At 42.7% G+C, this 7,634-nt stretch overlaps 1 pseudogene; it reads right to left on the bottom strand.

The window, feature by feature from the left end:
* Window positions 1-344: 344 nt before the first annotated feature.
* On the bottom strand, window positions 345-911 carry LOC114899410 (annotated as a pseudogene).
* Between the last annotated feature and the right edge of the window lie 6,723 nt (window positions 912-7,634).

The following is a 7,634-nucleotide window of genomic DNA, read 5'->3' as shown; positions in this document are numbered from 1 at the left end:
CCCATCAGGGAATAAAGTACGCCAGAAATAGTAATAACTATGAGTCAGTGTTAAAGATTTTTCTTAATTCTTAATTTCCTTAAAAGAAAAACTACTGTTTAGAGCAAAAAATGATACTACATTGTGGGAGTTAACATATGTAAAAACAAAAATAAATGTCAAAAATAGAACAAAAGAGGGAGGAAATTAAAATCTACTGTTGTAAGATTCTTACATTGTATGTGAAGGGGAATAATATTAACTCAAGGTAGACTTTGATAATTTAAGAATGCATATTGCAATTCCTAGAACAATCTTTTTTTTTAGCATCCAAAATCTTTTTAATAACATGGTAGGATCTGGGGTTAGTTTTTGTAGCCACGGCTAGCCCATCGGCCTCTGGCACGCGCAAACTTCCGGCCCTTGGAGCGTACATAGGGATTGGTGTGGCTATGCAGGGTTCCTGGGGCCTTGCTGAAATGCCTGTACACCTTTCGGCCCTTGCGAGGACCAGAGAGGAGGACAGTGCCACAGCCCTTGGGGGAGTCCAGGGCCAACTTGTCGAAGGTGAGGATGTAGCCCCCGGCCTTGAGGATGCAGCTCCGGGCGCAGCTGCTCACTCGAAGAGCACACACCTTCCGTTTGGGCACCTCCTGGACATGCACATCATTGGTTATAGTCCCCACAACCACAGCTCTTTTGCCTTCCCGGCCAGGAAGCTTCATCTTCCAAATCATCCGGGAAACGGACAGAGGTGGCCAGTTGGTGTGACTCATGAACAACCTCTTCGGTACAACTTGATTGAAGGTGACGTTGGTTCATCTGGCCAGAAACCTGTACAGCTTGACCAACAGCCTTAGGTAGATGTCCTGGCTCTTGGGCTCCTTGCGTGGAAACTTTCGGTCCTTGTTGTGCTGGATGTCAACTCCCATCATGGCTCCTCCTCCTTAGCCAGGTCCAGAAAGAGAGAGCTAGAACAATCATTTAACAAGAGATATCGATTTTTTTAAAAACTAGATGAGATAAAAATAGAATACTAAAACTTCTCAAGAACCCAAAAGAAAAAGGAAAGGAGGGAAGAAAATTTTTAAATAACAAAGTGGAAAAAACAAAATGGTACATTCAATCCAACCAAATCAATAATTATATTAAATGTAAGTGAACTAAACACTTCAATTAAAAGGCAGAAATTATCTGACAATAAAAGAGCAAGACCCAATTATATCCTTTTATAATAAGACACACACTTTAAGTATAAAAACACAGAGAGGGGAGGGATAAACTGGGAGATTTAGATGGACATATACACACAACTGCATATAAAATAGATAACTAATAAGGACCTACTGTATAGCACAGGGAGCTCTACTCAGTTCTCTATAATGACCTATATGGGAAAAGAATCTAAAAAAGAGTTGATATATGTATATGTATAACTGATGCACTTTGCTGTAGAGCAAAAAGTAACACAACATTGTAAATCAACTATACTCCATAAAAATTTTTTAAAAAAGATTTGGGGCAATTGCAGTAATGACTGTAGATTAGATTAAAATATTGTATTAGTGTTAAATATTCTAAAATTGCTAACTTTTTGGGTGACGTAAGAGGATATTCTTGTTCTTATGAAATGCATACTGAAACATTGAAGGGGTAAAGAACATAATGTATGTAATCTACTCTCAAATGGGTCAGAAAAAAATGAATATAGCTAGAGAAATGAATATAGCTAGAGAATATAGCTAGAGAAAGGCAGGTTCTGCAAAATATTAAAATTTGATGAATCTGGAAAAAAATTCTTAAATAAAAATAAATAATAATATAAACACAGAGAGGTTAAAAATGAAAAGATGCACTAATTAAAAGAAAGGGTATATTAATATCAGTTGAAGTAGATTCAAGACAAGGAATACCACTAGAGGAAAGGAGGAAATTTTCATATGATAAAAAGAGTCAAATAATCAAGAAGACGGAACAATCCCAAATATGTATGCATCTAATAACAGAGCTTATGAAGCAAAAATGGACAGAACTAAAGATCTGTGTGTTTCACTGTATGTAAATTATATCTCCATAAAAACCTAGAAATTTTTTTAAAAAGACAGGTTCTCTGGCACAGAAATAGGTCTGGGGCTCAAGGTCAAGACATTACCTGCAGTCAGAGTCCCAGAGGGTTGTCCCAGAGCTCTGAAATCCCTCCTGCCTGCAGTCAGGGAGGAGCCCTGGCAGCTGACTCAACACAGAGCCAATGGTCACAGAGGAAGGTAAGAAATCACACCTGTGAGGGAAGCAAGGGACAAGGGCAGGGAGCTGGTCAGAGCTTAACAGACACCACTAGTAGGTAGAACACAGTGTAATGTCCTATCTCAGCCCTTTTATTTTCCTCATAATCCTTACTACAACTTGTAACCATTGAGTTTATCTATGTGTTATCTCGGTTGGTGTCCATCTCTCCCCTAACCTGTAAATCACATGAGGGCAGGGACCATGTCTATCTTTTCCACCATCTTATCCTAAGCTCCGGGCACAGTGGCTGACATATAGGAAGAACCTTGACAGTTGACATTGGATAAATGAGTGAATAAATGAATGAATGAGGACATAAAAGAAAGGGAATGAGAGAGGAGGGAGACAGGAAGGGAGGGAAAGAAACAAAAAAGAGAGAGAAACAGGAAAAATCTATGTCCTACTCCCCCTAGAAGGGCTAAGGCAGGGTCATGAAGAATGGGAAGTCAATGTACAAACCCTCAGATCTCTTTTTCCATCCCAAAGTTTCCGAGGAACCCCTGCAACCCCTGACTAGGCTGTCCTGCTCCTATTCCTGTCCTGCCACCTGAGCCCCTGACCTCAGCAAGACCCTAAGGACCAAGGGTCTCAGTGGAGATCCTCTATGGCTCCTCCCAGGACGTTCTCTCTGACTTCAGTGTGTCCTGTACTAAATCAGACCTTTGTCTGCCAGAGCACAGTCTCAGCTCTCCAGGGAAGGAATCGACAGTGCCTAATTTGCTGCCTCCCTACCCCATCTCCACAGTAGGCCATTTCCCAGACAATAGCCATTGTCACTGCCTTTGTGCAGGCCCAGGCATCCTGAAATTGAGTCTCCAATCTCCTCGCAGACGTGCTCAGGAAATGGAAAATCCATGCCAGTCCCTGTTGGCACACGGGCAGTTGATTCCAAAGCACACAGGACACCTGCTCCCTGGGGTGCAGAGTGGACAGATAGATAACTTGAGACAGCCTGAGCAGAGGGAGATCTAACTCCCATGACCAGCCCTCCAGGGTAGGATCAGCAACTTCCTGGGAGCTGAGGACCCCCACAACCCCCTACTAGTATCACCACTCACAGCAGGGCCTGATCAGCTAGGGTCATCCCTGGAAAACCTAGGGGCCCCAGAGTTCCAGAGTCCTATTTATAAGAAGGCCTCCTTGCTTCCTGGCAGAACAAAGGATTCAAGGAACTAGCAATCCTCAGAGAGGAAGATAGACCATAGATGCTCCCACCCCCAGGAACAAGCTTTTGAAAGCGCAAAGCCAACCAGCGGCAGGAGAAACCCCTCCTTTCCATTCCTCAAAGGGCAGCCCACAGATGCTTCTGACTCACGCTTTAAAAACTCTGACTATTGGTCCACAGCTGCGTTAAACATACTCCTAAATATTTCGAGACAATCAGGGAAATTTTATTATGAACTTGGTATTAGACAATACAAAGGATCTTTTTTGTTGTTAATTTTGTTAGGTGAGATAATGCCTTGTTGTTATGTAAGAAAACATCCATTTTTTAAAGAACTGTATCCTGCAGGATTATAATGATGCAATATTCAAGATTTGCTTTAAAATACTTTACTACAGAAAAACGGAAGAAGGAAAACTATCATAAGGCAGAATCCAGGTTTAGCAAGATAAGATGCTATGATTGATTAAAGATGTCTGCCCTAGGCAGGGGATATGCAGCAAGGACAGGAAGTGGAGGGGAGTAACAGGATATCAGCTACATATTTGCCATCCTGACTGGCCCCTTGTCTGTCAGTCAAATGTCTACTTTGCCTTTCAGGCCTGCTTCAAAGAATACCTTAGTTATGTATTGATTAACTGGGAGTTAATACGTTCTTACACAGTTCAGTCTTGTTTTGTTTTTTTTTTTCTGTTTCTGCTCTAGGACAAGCCAAAAATGACAGCCAACAGGGTCTTGGCCTAACAGTTGCTATCATTAATTAACTTTTATATGAAAGTACTGATTTTATATTTTAGACTCAGCTAAATGATTTCCCGTTTCCTTACTTCCCAGCAGGAAGTGATATTAATAACTAATTTATTGGAGGCCCACCATTGTGCCAGGCAGTGTGCCAAGTGCTACACACACATCACCTCATTAGTCATTACCCGTGAGCTAGGACTGTGTTACCCCCGCATTTCAGGTCCAAGTTGGAATCATTCGCACAAGGTCATACAGAGGATAAACAGTTAAGTCAGGCTCTCTGATACCAAAGGCAGTGCTGGAACGTTGTAAGTTCCCACCTCCCACTGAACGCCTGGACTAGGCTCTTATAAATTTTTTAACCACAAGAGATCCGGGCCTTTGTGGACTAGAGGGTCAGAGAGAAAAGAGGAGATCAAACTCCAAAGCTCAGCTGCTGAGAGCCGGTAACCCCGGGGGAATCTCTGCTCTAAACAAGAGAGGGAAAGAGGAAACACCATCTGCTAAGGGCTTCCCCAGCCCCCCGTGGAACCCCTCTCCTCCTGGCGCTCAGAGCAGCTGCTCAGAAGCCACCAGGGAGGGACTCCCTGCTGTGAGGGTTCCAGGTGGCTGGGGCCACTTCCCTGAAAACTCAGCCCTCTCTGGGGCCAGCATTCTGTGTATTAGCAAAATGATGGGTGAAAACTTGGGGATTCAATCAATGAAATCTGGGAGACAAATTTGGGGTTCCATTAACGTAATTCTAATTGGATGCAATCCTTAGCTCAGGGTTTTCTTATTTCACAACGGCAATTTGAATCAGAAGTTTTGTGTGAGTTTGGTTTTTTTCTGTGGGTTTTGGATTTTTACCAGTAAATAAATATCTTACCTGCCATGCTGTGGGAGGGGTGTGCCGTCCACACAAAATGCAAAATTCCAATGTGGGCATTAAACGTCTGGCTCATGCAAAGAATCTGATATTCTGACTGAAGTGATATTTATTTAGAAAGAAGGAAAGGTTGGTTGCTTTTCTCTAATTCTCTGTGGTTTTCTGCTTCTGTTCCCCCCGCCCCCTTGAAAAGGACTCCAAGGTTTTCCCAGGAGTCAGTGAGAATTGCTGGTAATAATTTGGGGGTCGAAGTTAGTGAATGTAATATGAATGAGTTCAAACTTAAGCAGGTCAGGGATTTCCGCTGAAATGTTGGGAATGAGGCTTGAGCTCGTGGGAATTGTCCAGTCTGAACTGGCTCAGTGAGTATGTCCAATTGCAGTATTGGGTACAGTACAGATAACCTGCCGCATTGAAATGCTGTACCTGCATTTGTGTGGGTTGTGGTCTTTGATATCCTTCATTGGCTATATGGCTCTCCATTAAGAATTTAGGAAAATACTGACCTAGAGAAACAAATGGTTAAGACATTAGTTTGTCCCACAACTATACTCAAGGTCTTAAAAATAAGCCCTCCATGCTCCCAAGTTCTACAGCCTTCCAAAAATCATCCCCTGAAAATCTAGGTAGCGATAGTCTGAGTTCCCAAACAGCTTAACTGTAAGAAAGACACACTTTCTCAGTTTCTCTCCCCAACGATCTCTGAAAGTCCCTGAGGAATACTTCCATGTCCCAGGTCCCAGGTCCCCTCAAAGCAGCCCTGGTTGTTGCTAGAACATTAAGTAGCTGTCTGACTTTTGGTCAACTTGTTCCTTCATTCCTGTGTTGCATTTCTCTGGATTATTTCTGCTCTCTTAAAAGTCCCATCCCAAATTGCCCCCAAGCACAGAAACCAGATTGTAAACCAGATGGTAACATTTAACAAAATTTTACTGAAGCCTTAGGGGGACCAAAAGGGAATTACAGTGCAGAGGGCTATCTTCCTCCTTGGGCTCCATTGGGCTGCATCGCTGGAACCACCAGTTCCCTTTCCACAACAGAATTGTTTGTCTCTATCTTCCTTCCCTACGTTAGTTAAGATCCTCACCCCCATCCCAGTCTCCTCTGGAGTCCAGCAAGAGGGGGCCGAGGTAGGTGTGGGTGGGGGGAGGAAGACTTTCCCATGATCTGCAGACATGCTAACTCAACCCAAAGTGAAGACATAGCCTTAGCACCATTGTGAAGAGCAGCTGAATTCCTCACTGCTCCCAAGATGCCATTTCAGCAAAGAATGTTTTGCCTTATGGCTGTGAAACCGAAAGTCCCATGAAAGGATTTGTCTTAAATTTGGACGTAATTTGCCCTCAAGTTATATACAAGTCTCCCCTTGTTGAAACAGAAAGTCACTCGTTTTTAAAACTGAACCCTATCTGGTCACTCTTTGTCATCAATAATGGGGTTTGCCTTTATAATTTGGAGGTTATCAAACACAGCAGCCGGGAAAGACTGTAGTGCCTAAACTACTCTCTGTCTTTGTGGTCTGTCCTTTCACACCTAAGTCTTCCCAAGGGGGCCATCCTGTATGTGTGCCCCTGTGCTCCAGATATGTCTCTTTACATGACGCTACCCTGCTGGGTCCAGGGTCCCAGGAGGAATGAACAGTTTTCGATCAAGCTGGTGACACAAGCTAAAGAAAGGGCCTTTGAGCGTTGCTGGAGCAGCATGTATGGTCTAAGGAGAAACAATACAAGAAGTGAAACTGTCTGTGACAAAAGGAAGGACAATGTAACAGAGTTTGGCCCACATTGAAAGAAGAGTGCCAGGGCAGAGCTCTTGACAGCACCCCAAAGCCAGCATCTTTTTAGCCTCTTCTTTGTGTTGTTGTATTGTGTTATGCTCACAGGGGACCTGGCCTTGGTTTTCCTCTAGGGTAAAGTATGAGTTTTTCCTTTTTAAAACCTTTCAGATTCTTTGTCCTGATGTGTCTTAATCTATACTTCTCAAACTAGGGCATACTCTTCCCTTCCCCGGGGATATGTAGCAGTGTGCTAGAGGTGCGGGAAATCACAGAACTCTGCACACATCCATGGCATGTGGATTTAACTAAAAAATGGCTGGGGGTGCCATTTTGAATTTTTGTACTTTTTCACAAGGCAAAGTCGGCAACCTCCTGCTTTTCCAGTTCATATAATTTCATGTTTTTTTCATGACAGCTTGGAGATTTTTTAAATGTTTAATCAGAGTAATGCATTTGAACACAGTTTTAAAATCAAATCATACAAAAAGCTTCTCATGAAAAATCATAATGCCCTGCCCTATTCCACCCCATCCCGGACTAGCTGCCCAGATGTAGTGACTTATAACTCTTTATAACTCTCGCAGTTGTTTTTTCTACTAGCTCCCTCCACGTGTCTAACTAATATGTTTAAACTGTTATCTATTGATCCATAAATTTCAGACATTCTCTATTGATTTTGAATTATGATGGATGTCGGTTTGGCTCCTTTATTCCACCAATCTGTATGGTCCCCTCCAGCTATTTCACAATTGTTAGTTAAATAATTGGTGTTGTAAAATAGACATTTGCTGTTTGTTGGCAACCTAACCTCCATT

The sequence above is a fragment of the Monodon monoceros genome, unplaced genomic scaffold (assembly GCF_005190385.1).
Source record: "Monodon monoceros isolate NGI ecotype Baffin Bay Population unplaced genomic scaffold, NGI_Narwhal_1 Super_Scaffold_18, whole genome shotgun sequence".
Taxonomy (NCBI): Eukaryota; Metazoa; Chordata; class Mammalia; order Artiodactyla; family Monodontidae; genus Monodon; species Monodon monoceros.
This window is presented reverse-complemented; position numbering and strand designations above follow the sequence as displayed.